At 52.9% G+C, this 18,390-nt stretch overlaps 1 long non-coding RNA gene across 2 annotated transcripts in view; it reads left to right on the forward strand.

The window, feature by feature from the left end:
• LOC138515553 (uncharacterized) overlaps nt 1–18,390 on the forward strand; it is a 396,996-nt gene that overhangs the window by 200,307 nt on the left and 178,299 nt on the right. Inside the window, exon 4 of one of the 2 annotated variants that reach the window (XR_011282072.1) lies at nt 14,910–15,005. The exons of the other annotated variant lie outside the window; for it this stretch is intronic. This is a non-coding gene — a long non-coding RNA (uncharacterized lncRNA). Of the gene's footprint in view, nt 1–14,909; nt 15,006–18,390 lie in introns of those variants that run through there. 2 annotated transcript variants of the gene reach the window in all.

An 18,390-nucleotide genomic window follows, 5' to 3' on the forward strand; every position in this document is an offset into this window, starting at 1 on the left:
GATGCAGAGGATGGTGTTGTCACGCCAGACACAGGGTTGGTAAGACCACATCAACCCGGCACTAGTGGGGGTCGTGGGGTGGTAGGCCACGAAAACCCCCAAGTGCTGCAGTCCATCCTGTCTCTGGCTGCCTATGAGTCCAGCCTTGATGACGACTCTGACGTCCATGTTGAGTTGGATGACCATCAAGTCCATGTGTCAGGGGTGAGTGATTCTGATGTGGACACTCCTCTGTCTGCGACACCTGCACTGAGGGATCAGACAGTCTTGGTTCCTCCGCCCGTGGTGGATCGGGACGCAGGGTCACCCTCCACACCAGTCACTGATGTGCCTGGGACATCACGTCGACGGGGGCATGTAGTCGTGCAGCCGCAGGCGGTGCCAACACAGCGAGGACCTCCGGTCCTTGGGTCCCGCAGGGGTCAAGCCCGGCAACGCGGTCGCCGCGCGCAACCGCTGTATACTGAGTGGGAGCAAGACATGACTGCCAATTCCGAACGGCAGGGGGCAGCAATGGAGAACATCGCTGACAGCATGGAGCGTGTGGCCCGATCTGTGCTCCCCCCTGCTAGGCAGGTGCTTCTCCAGCAGCAGGTGGCACGGTCCACGGCCCGCTCGCTCAGGCTGGGCATGGCGGCCTCAGACAGGGCACGCCAGGCTGAAATGTCGTCTCTGCGTCAAGCAATTGCTGCTCACGCAGATGCGCACATGGATGGCCTGAGGGAGGAGTATGCCTCCCTCAGATCCACTCTGGGTGTCCTTATGATGTCCCAGAGGCAGCAGGCAGAGGAGAGGTTTGCACAGCTTGAGCGCACCATCTCAGCTGAGCTACAGGCTTGCCGGGAGGTGCAGCGGTTGTCCAGCCAGGCCTTGCAGGAGGAACTCCGTGTTACACGTGCTACCTTGCAAGAGGAAGCACGTGTATCACGTGAGGTTCTGCATGCAGACCTATGTAACATCGCCACACAGAACCAGGCTCACCTGTCCGGCAGACTTGCTGCCGACGAGGGGCAAGCTGCGGCTAGGCGTGGCCAGGCTACTGTGCCACGTCCTCCTTTCCAGGATGAGCCAGACTCGGACGACCATCTATCTCCCACATAGGTCGTGCTGTGCAGGCGTTGAGCCCATGGAGGTATTTTTTTTTGGCTCGGCATCATCGCATGTGGATGTTGAGCAGCACCCTGTACCTCCCCCCTCCTGGGTGCCTCCCCTCCCCCCCGGGTCGTATGTGGCCATTTTTGATTTTTCGTTTAGTTTAGTTAGTTAAGTTTCTGTTTGATAGTTAGTTTAAATAGGTAATGTAGGTTTTCCATAGTTAGTGTAATTAGTTAATAGTTGAGTTAGTTTAAAATTTGTAGTCTATTGTGCTTTCATGTGACAGTGCAGTGCCTTGTGGTTTTTGAAGGCATCCACTGTCTGTTCCAGCTGGGCCCTTCATGGTTGTCTTGTGTATGTGTTTGCTGCTTGGGTTCCTTGACTCACATATGCCACTCCTGCCTCCCTTATCCATGGGCTCGCAAGGATGGTTCGGTGTTACAGAATTTTACACAAGGGCTTTGGACTGTCATATCTGTGGCATGTCTGGTGCTTTGTGACTTGTGTTGACACCCCTAGTGGGGATGATTTAGGTGTAATTGTCCACTGTTCAGCTTTTGCTAGATGGGGTGTGTCATGATTAATGTGGACATTGATTGCTATGCATTGTGTATTATGTCTCATTTCTTTCCTGTACACGTGCCTGTTGCAATTCATGCTGTAGATAGTGTTCCACACTTTGGAAGTCAAAGACGGACTGATGGTGTGATTTGTGATGTGACTCTCTGACATGGTCAAGTAATGAGATGCCTGATGAGACACACACAGATCACTTCGATGCATTAATCATTTGTTCCATGTACTTTCTGCAGGGGGATGAGGCACCAGAGCACCTTTGGCAGCAGACATGGCCCATTGGACGACGGAATGCCTGACCCGTTTGTTGGTGCCCACATGCACATGTGTGCACGAGCAGAGCCACAGTGATTGCAGACCCACATCCTAGAACTGCTGACATGTTCCAAGGAACTCCAGGCAAGGTGAGCATCACAGGGGGGCCACGACACAGCAAAGCTTGCACCAGGCGAGTTGCACATGCAGGCTTAGTCACAGCACTGAGGGTGAGCTTAGACGAATATTGGTGTTGAAGCACACAATGCAGCTCAGATGTGTTTGTGGACTGATGGCTGTTGATAGTAGGGTTGTCTGGGACACATGCAGGGGCAGTGGCACATACCCTGCGGTACACCAAGGTTCATTGAGGCACTTGTATCAACCATGTAGCCTTCAGAGACATGGAAAGGGGCAGCTCACAGGGACATACAGCAAGGGACATACTTGGGTGCAGTGCATGTCTATTCCACGTACTTCATGATAAATGCACTGCCAACTTTGTTTTGGTCATGGTGGTACGCAACTTGCTCTGTAGTCATGGCTTGCCATATGGGTCTGTCTGCTTACCCAGGGAACATTGCATGTTGTGTGAATTGTGACACATTGGTGTTCCATTTGCCACGCACCCACCAGCGCCTGACTCACTGCATTGACTGTGTATGACCCGTCACAGGGGTGATGTTATATATGGGTACGAAGCATCGAGCACTGATTGTCTGTTTGTAGAGTAGTTTGTTGCTATGGGGCATGTTTTGTGTTGTGTTTTTGTGTAATTGGCACATACAGGTTGGTGACTGTGTCTCTCTTTGCAGCATTGGAGTGCTCCTGTAACCGGCCCTGAGAGTGCGCAGGCAGGAGGCCAGCACTCAAAACCAGTGCTAAGTGTCTTGTTGTTTTCCTTACAAACTGCCCTGCATAGGCTTGCTGGGGAGTGTACTGATGCATGGATGTATGTGTGGTCCTATTTGGTATGTTTTTTTCCCTAATCACCCGTGATCCTATGCAATTATGAAACCTGTACCCTCTACCCGGTGTTCCTGCTTCCCGTGCCTATCCAAGCAACGTTCCCTGACCCTCTTTCCCCACTGGGGTTGTGGATGCCTGTGTAAGCCCCGAGCTTGCAGGCGCCAAAACCCTAGAGGGGGTGGTTGGTTCGTACCACTCCTGAGCCTGGACTACAGAATGTCATGACAATGATGTCCAAGTTTGTTTGGATTGTGTATGTGTTCATGCAGGTTGTACATTTTTGTGCATTCCCTAGTTTCATGTGTCATTCCTCCTCCCCTCACCTGCCACTCATTCCAGTCATCCAGTGTGTCTACACCTGTCCCTACTGCATATCCCTGAACCTCATTCCCCACCATGATCTCAGGGGCCTGTGTGAGTTTGACCTTGCAGGCACCCGGGACATGGTGTGGGTGGTTGTTTCATGAGACTCCCGCGCCTGTACAGGGGACCTGTGACAGTACACATCCATTCATTGTGCATCATCCTGTGTCATGTACCACACATGTCTCACATCCTGTCGTGACATTGTTCTGCTGTGCTACCTTGGTTGTTGCATCATTGTGGTAGTACTTGGCGTTTGTGAGGTACTGCTACGTCAAGTCATCTACTGGAGGGTGTTTGGGTTCGTTTTCATGCCTTGGATTTTGTGATTTTGTAAATGAGTGTGGATTCTGAGGGTTCAGGCATCTTTTTACACACAAGGTGGGAGATGGACACGAAGGGTAAAGGTGATCCTGTGGCCAGGTGGAAATGAGGGTTGGAGGCTCCATGACCCAGGTGCAGTTGTTCAGCGGGTCATGGTCATTTGCGCGGGAGGGGGGGGTTGTTGTTGATAGTTGCATTGCCCTGCAGTGTGATGGGAACTCTGACATTGTAATGTTGTTGTCCTATGTACATGTTGTGTTCTGCTGATCAATGCCTGTTCATGTGTTGTGTTTTCCTTTCAGGTGCGAGGGGATAGTTGTGGTTTGACATGCTGGGGTGTACACATGGTGGATGTTCACATGTGATGTGTAGGGAACACTGATGGTCACTTGAGTGCACATGCATATGTGGAGTGCATGTCCCTGCAGAACCACACACTTGCACTCGGATGTACTCCATGTACTCCCACCCTTGCATATCCACGTGTACACTGTTGGCCTTCTGGTGCCCACTGTGTCCCGGCAGCACATGTTCTGTGACCGATTATGGTTCCAGTACATGCCAAGAATTTGATGTTTGATGTAGTCTGTCACTTAGATGTGATGCTCAGGGTGTGCATCACACGCAATGGCTGTTCACTGTGCTGTGCGCTGAGCAGTGTGATGCAGGAGTGGGACACTGCACACATGAGCTGCAGTGTTGATTTTGCAATGCATAATGTGCATATAGACAGGCATTCATTGTGATGTTACGTCTACGACTGTTGCAATGCATTTGGAAACGACTTATTTTGGGTGGGACATTTTGTTGGTCTGTCATTTCATCTGATTCCGGGTCAGGCATCATTGTCCGATGCCACTGTACATTTAGGACATGGCAATGTGTACCTTATTGTTACTGCGTCAGTGTATGGGTATTGCTTGCCATGTCATGTTGATGTTTGGGAGGGTTTGAGTGACATGACAGTGATGGCCATGGCCTGTTTTGCAGGTGTGTGTGATGCACACCTTGCATGTCCAGGTCATCCGCTTCTCAGAGCAACTAGCTGGGGGTATGTTTCTCTCCGCAGCAGGGCCCTCCCCCTGGAACAGACTTCCTGGCTGACTTGAACTTGAGGGGAACCATCTCCAGTTCTGGAAGCACCTCAAGACCTTCCTCTTTGCTTCTGCTTACTCTCTGCCTCTCCCTTGCAGAATTCTTCACTGGAACTGCACAGGAGCTGCTACTGGGACACTCTCACCAACCTCGGTCCCTGGCCCAGCCACTGTCCACTTGCACTGCCACCCTGGCAACCCCTGCACTGCAGTACTGTCTCTCTATCCCTACAGCCCTCCCTTCCCAGCACTTGTCTGCACTTATCTTTGCAGTTGCCACCAGGCGACCTATGTATTATTCTTTTGGCCTACTTCCCCTGTACTGGACTCCCCCCCACCCTTCCCCTTGCACTTTTCCCTTCCCCCTACCCCTGCACTTGCACAATCTCAATGACACCTGGCCTAGTAGTACCGTTCTCTGTGTTCCCTTGTTCCCCCCCCCCTGCCTCATTGGGCCTTGGAATACTTGTGTATGGCCCATGTCATGTCATATGTCATATGTGTGCCTTTTGGTCACACAGGATAGCTTGTGTTTAAGTAGCTAGGGATGCAGACGATGTGGCACTTCCATGGCAACTATCTCAGGGTGGTAGGGTTGTGACAGTTGACTGTCACTTTGTCATCATCGATTGTCACCTGGTATGTGCCAGGCCTGTGTGCACTCCGCAGGGGTGGGAGTTTAGGTGAAAAATGTGGCCACAAGCTGGGTCCGGGCTTCCTCGCCACGTGCCCTGTCCCCTCCCATGGGCAGCGCCTGTGCCTGTGGTTGGGGATGTGGGGGCACCACCATGTCCACCGGGACGCCCTGCCGTGTTGCAACATTGTGCAGGACACATGCTGCCACAATGATCCTGCACACTACTGGTGGTGCATAGAGTAGTTGCCCACCAGAGCGGTCAAGGGAGCGGAAACGTGACTTGAGCACTCCGAATGTGCGCTCCACTATGCCCCTGGTTGCAATATGGGCGGCGTTGTATCTTACCTGGGGTGGTGTGGTGGGGTTCCGGATTGGCGTCATCATGTGGTTGCTCAGAGGGTAGGCACTGTCCCCTGGGGAGGTGATAATAATTGAGATTATTAGGGTTGGGATATTTGTCTGTGTGTGACTTGCATGCATGTGCAAGGGCATTTGTACTGACCTAGGAGCCATGTGTCGCCATGCTGCCCAGCTTCCAGGGCCCGGCTCAGGGCGGACATTCTGTATATGAAACTGTCATGGGTGGAGCCAGGGTAGTTTGCATAGACAGAGGTGATGATTCCCTTTGCATCGCATACCACCTGTACATTGATGGAATGCCAGTGCTTGCGGTTTCGGTAGATGTGCTCAGTGGCCCTAGGTGGACGTAGGGCCACATGGGTGCAATCTATGGCACCGAGCACTTTGGGGAAGTGTGCCACCCTGAAAAAATCCAGGGCAACGGCCTGCCTTTCTGCGGGTGTTCTGGGCATGTATATGTGCCTGCGGACTGAGGGGCGCGCTGTCATGATTGCCAGTACCTGGTGTAGGCAGCGTGACTGCGTGGCCTGTGAGACCCCCCCCACTATGGCAGTGGTCCGCTGAAACGACCCAGTGGCCAAAAAATGCAAGACATTGAGCAGCTTCTCCAAGGGGCTCAATGCTTGGGAGCAAAGGGTGGGGGATGTGAGGTCATCTTCCCACTCCCTGACCAGGTCTAGGATGATATGGGGTGGAAACCTATACCTGCCGTAGACCTGGTTGTCAGGCATCCCAAAAAGGCTTGTCCGTGGTGCAGAAATGCGTGCCCTGGCTATTCTCCTCCTCCTGCGGTGTCCCACAATCAGTGCAGCAACAAATGGGGCATTCATCGTCGCTGTATATACGCGTTTGTTGTTTGCGCGCACTTTTATGCTGTGCGCGGGCGCGGGATGCCTCCGTGTGGGCGGACTCGTTGGTTTCCCGTATTCGGGTGTCATCGCGTGTGATCGGAGGGGAGCGAGCGTACACGCGATTGGCCTGGGTACGTGTGTTTCGGGGTGCGCGGGTAGTTCCACACGCCATTGGCCTGGGTACGTGTGTTTCAGGGTGCGCGGGTAGTTCCACACGCCATTGGCCTGGGTACGTGTGTTTCGGGGTGCGCGGGTAGTTCCACACGCCATTGGCCTGGGTACGTGTGTTTCGGGGTGCGCGGGTAGTTCCACACGCCATTGGCCTGGGTACGTGTGTTTCGGGGTGCGCGGGTAGTTCCACACGCCATTGGCCTGGGTACGTGTGTTTCGGGGTGCGTGGGTAGTTCCACTGGCCTGGGTACGTGACGCCATTGGCCTGGGTACGTGTGTTCCGGGGTGCCGTGAACTTTCACACGCGATTGGCTGAAATCCACGTGTGTTCTGTCATCACGTGCAATGAGGGATACTCCCTCGCACGTCACGTCACAGACGCGCTCACGCGCTGAGGGCCTTTGGTCCAATGAAAATGCGTATGCGTGCAGACGCGCTTACGCGCTAAGGGCCTTTCCTCGAATTACACGCTGACGTGCAGAATTTTCACGTGCCAAATCACTCCGTATCAAGCTGGCCACGCGTAAGCACACGGAAGACCACGCTCCTGCCCAGAAGGCCGAACTACTGCCCCCCAGAGCCCCGAGCACGCTCCCACCTGCCATCTGCTGCTGCCTGACTGCCTGCTGCCCACGTGCCCTGCCATTTGCTGCCTGCACATCAGCCAGGGGTGCTGTTGGTGTGACCACCCCTGCTGGAACCAAAGACTCCCGACTGGGATTCCATCACTCCACAGCCCAGCCCCAGGACCCAGTTGCCCACCCACTCCTGCCTCTGGGGTTGTCATGTCGGGGCAAACTCCATCTGTGACCACTGACAACCCCCGGCCAGAGAGGCAGAGGGGCACCAGCTTCAGTGCCACCGAAGTTGGTGTCCTGGTGGAGCAAGTCCTGGGGCAGTATGATGCCCTCTTCGGAAGTTCCCGCGCCGACAAGGAAGGACGGACTCGGATCTGGACTGACATTGTGACTGCCATCAACGCGGAGGGGGTGGCAGTCCGCGACTTCCAACATGTCAAGAAGCGCTGGGAGGACTTCAGGTCCAGGACCCTGAACAAGGCCCGGCGCCTCTTGAAGGCAGCGGATGCCAAGGGGCGCCGGGGCCACTTGTCGGAAGAACAGATGGGGGTCCTGGAACACATATCCCCAGCGCTCCACGTCCAGGTCCTTGAGAGGCAGACCCGTCTGGAGTCGAGAGGTGAGTGTACATGCATCCTGATTGTGAGCAGTGCGTGTGGTGATTGTTCAGTAGTGTGCAGGTTGCACATCTGTTTGTATGGGGTCGAGTATGGGTGCGGGTGTACAGGTCCGTGGGGCTGACACATGCGAGGGCTGTAATGTGTGAGACATGGATGGTGCCTGTGTGTGTGGGCTTGCATGCCAAATGCAGTTGTGTGGGCACACAAGTTTGTATGAATGTGTATGTGAGTAGACATGTCCGTGATGTCACGCATGTATGTTGTTTTCAGCTGCATGTATCAGCGCTGTGTACATGTGCATGTGTGTGTATTTGACAAGGGTGCAACAGTGATGCAACATGGATGCATGTGACAGCGGTATGTGGAAGCCTGATGGGCAGATGTGACATGGATGCCCGTCTGAACACTGCGACACTTGGCAGAGGTGTACACATGCATGCAAGTGTGGTGGTGTGTGTACATGTGTGGTGCACTTCCTGTGTTGCATGTGATGTCTGGCTCACCTTTGGCTGCTCATGCTGTTGTATGTGTATGGATGGTGTTGGCAGTTGCGATATGGCTGTGGTATGGCTTGTGTTTGCGAGTTGTAATGACATGTGTGTTGGGGATCGTGATGACATGTCTGAGGTTTGCCAATGCCACTCATGTACAACTGTCATGTGTGTATGTGTCCATTGTACATTGCCCTGATGCGTGTGTTTTGTTTCTCCCTGTCTGCAGCGTCAACTGATGAAGAGGGCGGAGAAGGTGCTGTGGAGCACAGCAGCGGGGATCCCACCGCCAGCCGGAGACGCAAGGCCCGGCTCCCCTCCCATGTTGTCATCTCGTCGGGGAGTGAGGAGTCCGGTGCCGCGTCCCAGGCCGCAGCTGCCGGGGGGAGGTCCAAGAGGCGGAGGTTGCAGTTGGACTCCTCGGCAGCAGAAGGGGCAGCTGGGACCCCACAGGGCCCAACGGGGGAAGATGGCACAGAGTCATCCAGGTTGGTGGGGGGTTTGGTGGAGGAGGAGGCCGTGCAAGCACCAGAGACGGGGTCTGGGGGTGGGGATCCCACTGGTGCTAGTGGTGCAGTGCAGGACCAGGGACAGGAGGCAGCACAGGCCGCCGCGGAGGTGCCTGTGTGCAATCCTGTCCCTGATCCTGTCCCTGCATCATCTTGCACCAGCAGGGATGCCTATGTCCAGACCAGTTTTCAGGCAGGGGATGAGCTGACGTCAACTGGCCTTCCTCTGCCTGCGGACGTGGCTATCCAGGCCCGGGTTGAGCCTGTCCTGGCTGGTGTGGCGTTGCGTCAACGGGCCATGCGAGGTGACCTGCAGTCTTTTCATGGAGAGACTGCACGTCATCTCGAATGGCTCGTTGACCACGTCAGCCTGCTGGGACAGGTCACCCAGGCCGGATTCCTCCGTCTGATGGGGCTTGCCACGACCCCCTCCTCAGCTGGACCCCCTACGCGCCAGTCGTCCTCTGTGCCATCTTCCCACCCATCAGTCACCTGGGTGCCCTGTGGAGCTGCCTCTGACGGTGCGGCCAGGCTGGTGGAGGAGGCATCCCTGCCACAGTCGGGAGTCGGACGTCCAGCAGGGGTGGCCACGTCAACGACTGCACCCCAGCCGGCGGAGGATGTGCAGGCAGCAGGAGGCAGTGCAGGGGCAGAGGCACAGCAGCAGCAGCACCATGGTGGGAGCCATGAAGGCTCGGGGCCTTCGACATCGGAGGGGCAGGCATCGGCCGGAGGGCAGGAGGACCCAGGACAAAAAGTGTCTTCCGTGTGGCAGCGGTTGGGCCACGCCATAGATGCGGAGCGGCAGCGGGCGGAAGAGGCACGGCTCTCAATGGTCAGGGCGGAGAACTCCATGCAGAGGGCCCTGAGGCGGGCCGAGTGCCTTGAGGCAATCCGCAGGGGTTTGGAGGTGGACACGTCGACGGCCCTGCGGACCCTCGGGGCCATGGAGGAGGACCGCCTCCGGGACATTGAGGAGGAGTTCGATGATGCCCTGGCCCGGCACATCCAGAAGTGAGCCGTGGAACTAGCCCGCTGCCCTTGTACATAGTTATGTAGGTAGTGTTAGGTTTCATTTTTGTTTTTGTTTCATTTGGACCTTTTGGACATTGGCCACATTTTTGTATATATTTTTTTTATTAGTTAGTGTAGTTAGATAGGTTTCCTTTATTTTGTTGGGATAATGGACCCTGGCTTCTTGCATTGTACATAGTTGTAGACTTGTACATACTTTCTTTTTTAACATTCTCCATGGATCAATGGCTTTTATTTTTATTTCCCATTGGATTTTGTTTTGTGGACATTGACTTTGTACAACATTACTTTGGATTTCTATATATTTTTATTTTTTTTATTGAACGGACATGCTTCTTTTCATTTTTTTACATTCACATTTCTGTTTCTTCATTTTTGATTCTATTCATGTTTCCTTTAATACATTATTTTTTTGTTGAACTTCAATGTGTGGTATCTCATTGTTTTCATGCATTTCATGTTATGTGTTTTGAGATTCACTGACACCCATTGGGTGTATGTGAGGGACATGTGTTTGTTTCGGAACTTCCAATTGGTGTTCTGTGATGTGATTGCAAATTATGAGTGGGTGGATGCAATACTCGGGTGGGTGTTTTGCATTTGGGGGCTGACCATAGAGACCAGGGTTCTGGATTGTGATGACATGTTGGGTGGGGAACATGAGTTGGACATGGGTGGGGGCCTGGTGGAGGCTGCCCCTGCACTGCTGGGGGGTGGGGGTGCAAGGGGACATGAGTGGGACATGGTTGGGGGCCTGCTGGCAGGTGCCCCACAGTGCTGGGGGGTGGGGGTGCAGGGGGACATGAGTGGGGGCCTGCTGGGGGGTGGGGGTGCAAGGGGACATGGTTGGGGGCCTGCTGGCAGGTGCCCCACAGTGCTGGGGGGTGGGGGTGCAGGGGGACATGAGTGGGGGCCTGCTGGGGGGTGGGGGTGCAAGGGGACATGGTTGGGGGCCTGCTGGCAGGTGCCCCACAGTGCTGGGGGGTGGGGGTGCAGGGGGACATGAATGGGGGCCTGCTGGGGGGTGGGGGTGCAAGGGGACATGAGTGGGGGCCTGGTGGAGGCTGCCCCTGGTGACTGGAGGGGTGGGGGTGGTGGGAGACATGGTTGGGGGCCTGCTGGCAGGTGCCCCACAGTGCTGGGGGGTGGGGGTGCAGGGGGACATGAGTGGGGGCCTGCTGGGGGGTGGGGGTGCAAGGGGACATGAGTGGGGGCCTGCTGGGGGGTGGGGGTGCAAGGGGACATGGTTGGGGGCCTGGTGGCAGGTGCCCCACAGTGCTGGGGGGTGGGGGTGCAAGGGGACATGAGTGGGGGCCTGCTGGGGGGTGGGGGTGCAAGGGGACATGGTTGAGGGCCTGGTGGCAGGTGCCCCACAGTGCTGGGGGGTGGGGGTGCAAGGGGACATGAGTGGGACATGGTTGGGGGCCTGGTGGCAGGTGCCCCACAGTGCTGGGGGGTGGGGGTGCAAGGGGACATGAGTGGGGGCCTGCTGGGGGGTGGGGGTGCAAGGGGACATGGTTGGGGGCCTGGTGGCAGGTGCCCCACAGTGCTGGGGGGTGGGGGTGCAAGGGGACATGAGTGGGGGCCTGCTGGGGGGTGGGGGTGCAAGGGGACATGAGTGGGACATGGTTGGGGGCCTGGTGGAGGCTGCCCCTGGTGACTGGAGGGGTGGGGGTGGTGGGAGACATGGGTGGGGGCCTTGTGGAGGCTGCCCCTGGTGACTGGAGGGGTGGGGGTGGTGTGAGACATGGGTGGGGGCCTGGTGGAGGCTGCCCCTGGTGACTGGAGGGGTGGGGGTGGTGGGAGACATGGGTGGGGGCCTGGTGGAGGCTGCCCCTGGTGACTGGGGGGGTGGGGGTGCTGGGAGACATGGGTGGGGGCCTGGTGGAGGCTGCCCCTGGTGACTGGAGGGGTGGGGGTGGTGGGAGACATGGGTGGGGGCCTTGTGGAGGCTGCCCCTGGTGACTGGAGGGGTGGGGGTGCTGGGAGACATGGGTGGGGGCCTGCTGGGGGGTGGGGGTGCAAGGGGACATGTGGCTTGGCTGGGGGGCATGCCCATGGTTGATGGGCTGCCTGCGGGACATGACCAGGGGTGCAGGGTAGTCCCCTGTGGTGTGGGCTGCCTGCAGAGGTCGTGGAGGGGGTAGAGGGGAGACCTGGGAGGACCCACACTGGCAATTCACCTCTTCAACTTCCCGCACACCTCCGTAATACACTGCCCCACTCGCACAGGCCCAATCGCGTGTAGAATTTCTCGCGCACCCCTGTAATACACGTACCCAGGCCAATCGCGTGTAGAATTTCTCGCGCACCCCTGAAATCCACGTACCCAGCCCAATCGCGTGTAGATTTTCTCGCGCACCCCTGAAATCCACGTACCCAGGCCAATCGCGTGTAGAATTTCTCGCGCACCCCTGAAATCCACGTACCCAGCCCAATCGCGTGTAGAATTTCTCGCGCACCCCTGAAATCCACGTACCCAGCCCAATCGCGTGTAGATTTTCTCGCGCACCCCTGAAATCCACGTACCCAGCCCAATCGCGTGTAGAATTTCTCGCGCACCCCTGAAATCCACGTACCCAGCCCAATCGCGTGTAGAATTTCTCGCGCACCCCTGAAATCCACGTACACAGGCCAATCGCGTGTAGTATTTCTCGCGCACCCCTGAAATCCACGTACCCAGGCCAATCGCGTGTAGAATTTCTCGCGCACCCCTGAAATCCACGTACCCAGCCCAATCGCGTGTAGAATTTCTCGCGCACCCCTGAAATCCACGTACACAGGCCAATCGCGTGTAGTATTTCTTGCGCACCCCTGAAATCCACGTACCCAGGCCAATCGCGTGTAGAATTTCTCGCGCACCCCTGAAATCCACGTACCCAGCCCAATCGCGTGTAGAATTTCTCGCGCACCCCTGAAATCCACGTACCCAGCCCAATCGCGTGTAGAATTTCTCGCGCACCCCTGAAATCCACGTACCCAGGCCAATCGCGTGTAGAATTTCTCGCGCACCCCTGAAATCCACGTACCCAGCCCAATCGCGTGTAGAATTTCTCGCGCACCCCTGAAATCCACGTACCCAGGCCAATCGCGTGTAGAATTTCTCGCGCACCCCTGAAATCCACGTACCCAGCCCAATCGCGTGTAGATTTTCTCGCACACCCCTGAAATACACGCTCCCCGCTCTGCGTTTGCTGCTGCCCTTTGCGCTGGATTGGGGATTTTGATGGCTTTTCCCTGCGCAAGGGGCGTTCTTGGGGGCGTAACTGACGCTGCTGCAGGGTCGCTGCGCCACTCTGCGCCACGGCTGGTTGTGGATGTTGGAATCCATGAATACGCTGTGCGCCTGAATGTGTTTCGGCGCACGCGGCTGGCGCAGACTACCGCACGCGCACACTGTGCGCCAGCCGCGTGCGCCACTTGTGCGCCGAATTCTATGAATTGGCCCCTTAGTCTCAATCACTTTTGCTTGCCCCTCTGACCTCTTTATCCTTTCTCTAAAATGGACTATTTCCTGCCACCTTCAAATCTACAACTATCTTACCCCCTATTGAAGACCTGTGCTGACAAAAATGTCCCAGCAAACTTTTACCGAGTTTCTTTTCTTCCCTATTATTCAAAGGTTGTTGAGCACTTGAACTTCGACTGAATCACTAAGTACTGTGAAGGGTACCTTTCTTCTAAAATCTATAAAGCTCATGACACTGTCACTGACTTCCTATCCCTTCCTCCCCAACTCCCCTTCTGGCCACCACATCTCCCTTACCTGTTCTATGCTTGACTACTTCTACCCTACATACTATATTGAATTAGCACCCATCCTTCACAGTGCTACCTGATTTTGTGCTATTATCGACAGTTTTGCACCACAAATAGTCAAAGTCTTAGTCTTAATCACTTTTCTTTGCCCCTCTGACCTCTTTATCCTTTCTATACACTGGACTCTTTCCAGTCACCTTCAAATCTGCAACTATCTTCCCCCTATTGAAGAAAACCTTTGTTGACATAAACATCCCATGTGTTTGAGCACTTGGACTTTGACTGGATCACTAAGTACTGTGAAGATAATAGCCTTGGAGATCCATTTCAATCTGGATTCTGTAGTAAACACTCTTCTGAGACTTCACTCATGCATGTCTCCAACTTTCTCTCGAATGCTCACCAAAGATCTGCACATATACTAAGTCCCCAAGAAAGAGTTGAAGGGGTGGTATTTCAACATTTACAAATACACGTCCCTCTCTGCTATCTTGCTTATTTGCCTCCCTGCCGCAACTTGGTCTATTGAGTAATGAATTTCAAACATTTGGTCATGGCAGTTAGATAATCGTGCATCTAATTTCCCAAAACAGTCACAGTGCTTTCTGTGTCCAATCGAGCATGTGTGGGAGGAGCAGTGGGGATGTGCATTCTTCTGCCTGTCACTATTACATGGGTTGTGAGGTGGTGGTCTGAGCCTGGCTGACAGCGTAAATCAAAGAGAGCCAGGGTAAGGCAGTGAAACCAAGCTTTATTTGAAGTGTCTCGTAATTTTGCAATGCGTTTCTTCAGAAGGCCATTGAGATATTCCACAATGCTTTTGGCCTGGAGGTGATAGGCAGAACAAACCTTGTGCTTAATGCCAAGCAGGGATGTTATTTCAGAAAATAGTTTGTTTGCGAAATGTGGTTTTTTATCTGATCTTAGCACTTTTCATACTCCCCATCGGGGAAACACCTCATGTACAAGGAACTTAGCAGCTGACTTGGCATTTGCATGGGTACATGGTCCTGCTTCTATCCAGCATGAAAAGGGGTGTGCACTCACAATCATGTATCAATATCCATTATAACTTGGGAGCATATTGACATAGTCCATATGCAAGTGCCGAAATGGGCCTGTAAGATGGGGTATTGCCTCTCACCATTCTCAAAGAATATCCAGCTGTATATTTTTGTCATGCTGAGCAATTGATAATAAAATTCACAACGTTTTCATGCAGGTTAGGAATGAACCATTCCTCAGAAAGGGTTGCTGCAAGACATTCTCATGTGGTGTGTGCTGCGTAGTGCAACTGCTCTAACGCTACTGCAAGTAACTCGAGAGGTCAGTGGGGGAAAATGAGCACCCTCTCTTTATCCATGCATTTTATTCTTCTGGTGGTGCACGTTCCTGTAATTCTATTAATTGTGTCGATGGTAATGTTTATAGCTCTCACTCATCATCATTTTGAGCTATGTTTTGTGTGTAGTACATGATATCTCTAGACTTTGTGAATAATATGCTGCCTTTTTTGTTTCTCCGTCTGATACTCTGTCCCATTAGTATGGGCTGTTCGTTTCCCCACGGCAGCTGCTATTGGGCAGGGCAGCACCTTGATCAATCTTTCTAATAATGAGGCAAGCTCTACTTGAGTGCCATCTGCATGTTGAAAACCCCTCCTTTTTCACCGTGGTAGTCCTGAATGAACTCTGGATGTCACATTGGCAAAATCTGAATATATCATCACTACCGGGTCCCTATGTTGTTCCAATGCAATTATCATTGCCAATAACTTTGGCACCTGCATTGAAAAATGTCCTGGTAATCTCAAACTTTGCACTACCTCAAAATCGTCACTGTTTTCTTTTTACCACTGAGGGACCTGAATGCCTTCATCATGTGCTCTGATTTATCATTGATGACCTGTCAACAAAGACCACATCTCCCCCTCTAGTGAAAACTCCTTAATGTGGGGGTTGAAATGAAATGATATTTCATTTGTATTGCGCTCGTAAACAATTGTTTCAGAGCACGACCAGGCAAAGGGAGGTGAACAAGGGTGAACAAAAAACAGCGATCTTACTAGGGCCAGTGACATCAAGAACACTCAAGTGCATGTAAAAGGGAAAGGGGAAAGTGTATGGAAGGGGGAGAAGTGGAAAGTGCAGAACAGAGGAGAGAACAGAATAAATAATTAACAAAATAAATAATGGCGATAAACAATGGTAATGCAGCCAGCAAGTGGCAGGTGTTAGATTAGTTGGATATGGTACATGATAAGTGCAGAAGAAAAGTGGGAGGGGGACTGTATGGGTACAGATACAGACCCCAGTGCAGGAGGTGGCTCAAAGGCAGTGCAGGAGGGTGGCAAGGTGAGCAGGTACCTGGACCCGAATGACAGAGGATGGCCAGGTGCACAGTGCCAAGAGAGAAAAACAGACCAGCAGATGAGAGGAGGGGAGGGGCAAAAGCAGAAGCGGAGAGGAAGGTCTTGAGGTGCTTCCGGAACTGGAGATGGTTATGCTCAAGTTTCAAGGTTGCAAGGTGGCTGTTCCAAAGGGTGGCCCCAGCTATTTTCTTTGAAAAATGACTGACCCTGAGGGAGTTAGAAGTAGAGGAGCGAAGGGCTCGAGAGGGGAGGTATTTACGGAGGGATAGTTGAAAGTATTTTGGACCCAGACCCCGGAAAGCCTTGTGGACAATGCAGAGGGTTTTAAATGTAATCCTTGCATCCACTGGGAGCCAATGTAGGGATTTCAGGGCTGGAGAGATATGATCCCAGGGCTTGAGGCCAAGGACAAGTCTTGCAGTCCAATTCTGGATTAGTTGTAGAGGGCGGAGAGTGGAGGCAGGTACATTTAGAAAGAGGCTGTTACAGTAATCCAACCTAGATAGAACCAGAGCTTTGGAGACAGTGGGCCTCATTCCGAGTACGGTGATAACCAATGGCGCTATTAACGCCTTGGTTGACGCCGTACCCGGACCGGCAGCGCCTTGGTGGATGGCACAATTACCGCCCCATTCCAAGGTTGGCGGGGCGGTAATTCCCCATTCACCAAGGCTCTTCCCCATTCCCAAATGAGCCCCCATAGGGCTCAATGGGAATGGGGAAGATGCAAATAACGGTGACCGTTCATTACGGTCACCGTTATTGGCTTGGAGGCCCCTTTGCGCCCTCGACTTTAACACCTGCTCAAAGCAGGCGTTAAGGGCGAGGGCGCAAAGGGAACTCGGAGTATGGCGGTAAGGGATCACCGCCACTGGTCTCGTTACCGGTGGCCGCTATCCCTTACCGCCATACTCGGAATGAGGCCCAGTGAGTTTTTGAGGGAAGGAGAGGAAAGGCAGAGTATCATATATGTCAACGTATGTGGTGCAATCATGGAACCACTCTCCTTCCTCCACTGGTCAGCAAGAAATCTTGCAGGGATCACTATTCGGCACCTAATAATTTCAATCGATGGGTAGGACAATATAACATCATATCCAGGCACCTGCTTTGTGGTGAGCGTGGACTTTGGATTCTCAAGAATGTCAAATAGGGCATGTTCTAAATACATTGTGACGGAACAGCCGATTGTTATTTTGGGGCTCTTTTCTATTGCAACCGCTTCTGCAGCTAGCACTTGTTCACACGGGTAATGCCCTCTCATCACTGAATTTAGAACCCCGCTGTAATATCCTAATGGTTTGTGTGCCATCAAAGCCTTTTGTGTGAAGACAGCCATCATGACATACCCATTTGAATGTGAGAGAAGGTAAAATTCTTCTTTGTAATCTGGTATTCCCAAAATGGAAGCTTTACTAATTGCTTTTTTCAATTCATCAAATGCATCCGTCCTCTCACCTGTCCACACTATGGTGCTGTTTTATTTTTGTTCTTTTTTTAGTGCTTCTAGCAGGGGCCAAACATATATGCATGCTGTAGTAAAATACCCAAACACTGCAGTAATTACGTAGCCCCAAAAATTGCTGCAATTCTTTCACTGTCTCAAGACCGGACATGTTACTTATTGCCTCTGCTCTTTCCAGTGTCACCTTTCTCCCCTCTTCTGATATTAAGTGGCCCAAATAAAGTATTTCCTGACAATATTGCAATTTCTCTTTGCCCACTTTGTATCCCTTTTCAGCCAATAGGGTCAATTTCTTCACAGAGTCTGTCCAGCACACACGTCTTTTGTGGAGCTACACACTAACAGATCTATATATTGTATCATGTTGAGTCTGTAAGTTACCCAAGTCCATTTACAGCACCCTATTAAACGCACTATTGGATTCACAGTATCCCTGTGGCAGTCTTATGTGTTGTAGTGTGATTGGTCTATAGGTACATGCTGTCAAATACTGTGAGGCTTTGTGTAAGGGGATGTAAGGGGATGGAAAAGGAAGCGTTTTCCAAATCAATCACTGTAAAGTGCCTGGCAGTAGATGGTATGTTACACAAAATGGTAGGCGGATTGGGCACAGTTTGAAATTCTGCCTCCACGATGATATTTAGAGGGTTTAAATCCTGTACAAATCTCGAAGACCCCACGTTTGATTTTTTTCACAGAGTACACAGTCATGTAACATGGGGATTCAGATGGTGCTATTATCCCTTATTTCATCAGGTCAACAATAGTTTCATAGATGCCTGCTTCTTCCTCTCTTGACATTGGATACTGTTGTTCCTTTCCTCTTCTTTTTAACTGCTCCAATCCCTTTCAATAATCCTACATCAT

This window comes from Ambystoma mexicanum, chromosome 6q (assembly GCF_040938575.1).
Source record: "Ambystoma mexicanum isolate Mex_15411 chromosome 6q, UKY_AmexF1_1, whole genome shotgun sequence".
In the NCBI taxonomy this organism is placed as follows: Eukaryota; Metazoa; Chordata; class Amphibia; order Caudata; family Ambystomatidae; genus Ambystoma; species Ambystoma mexicanum.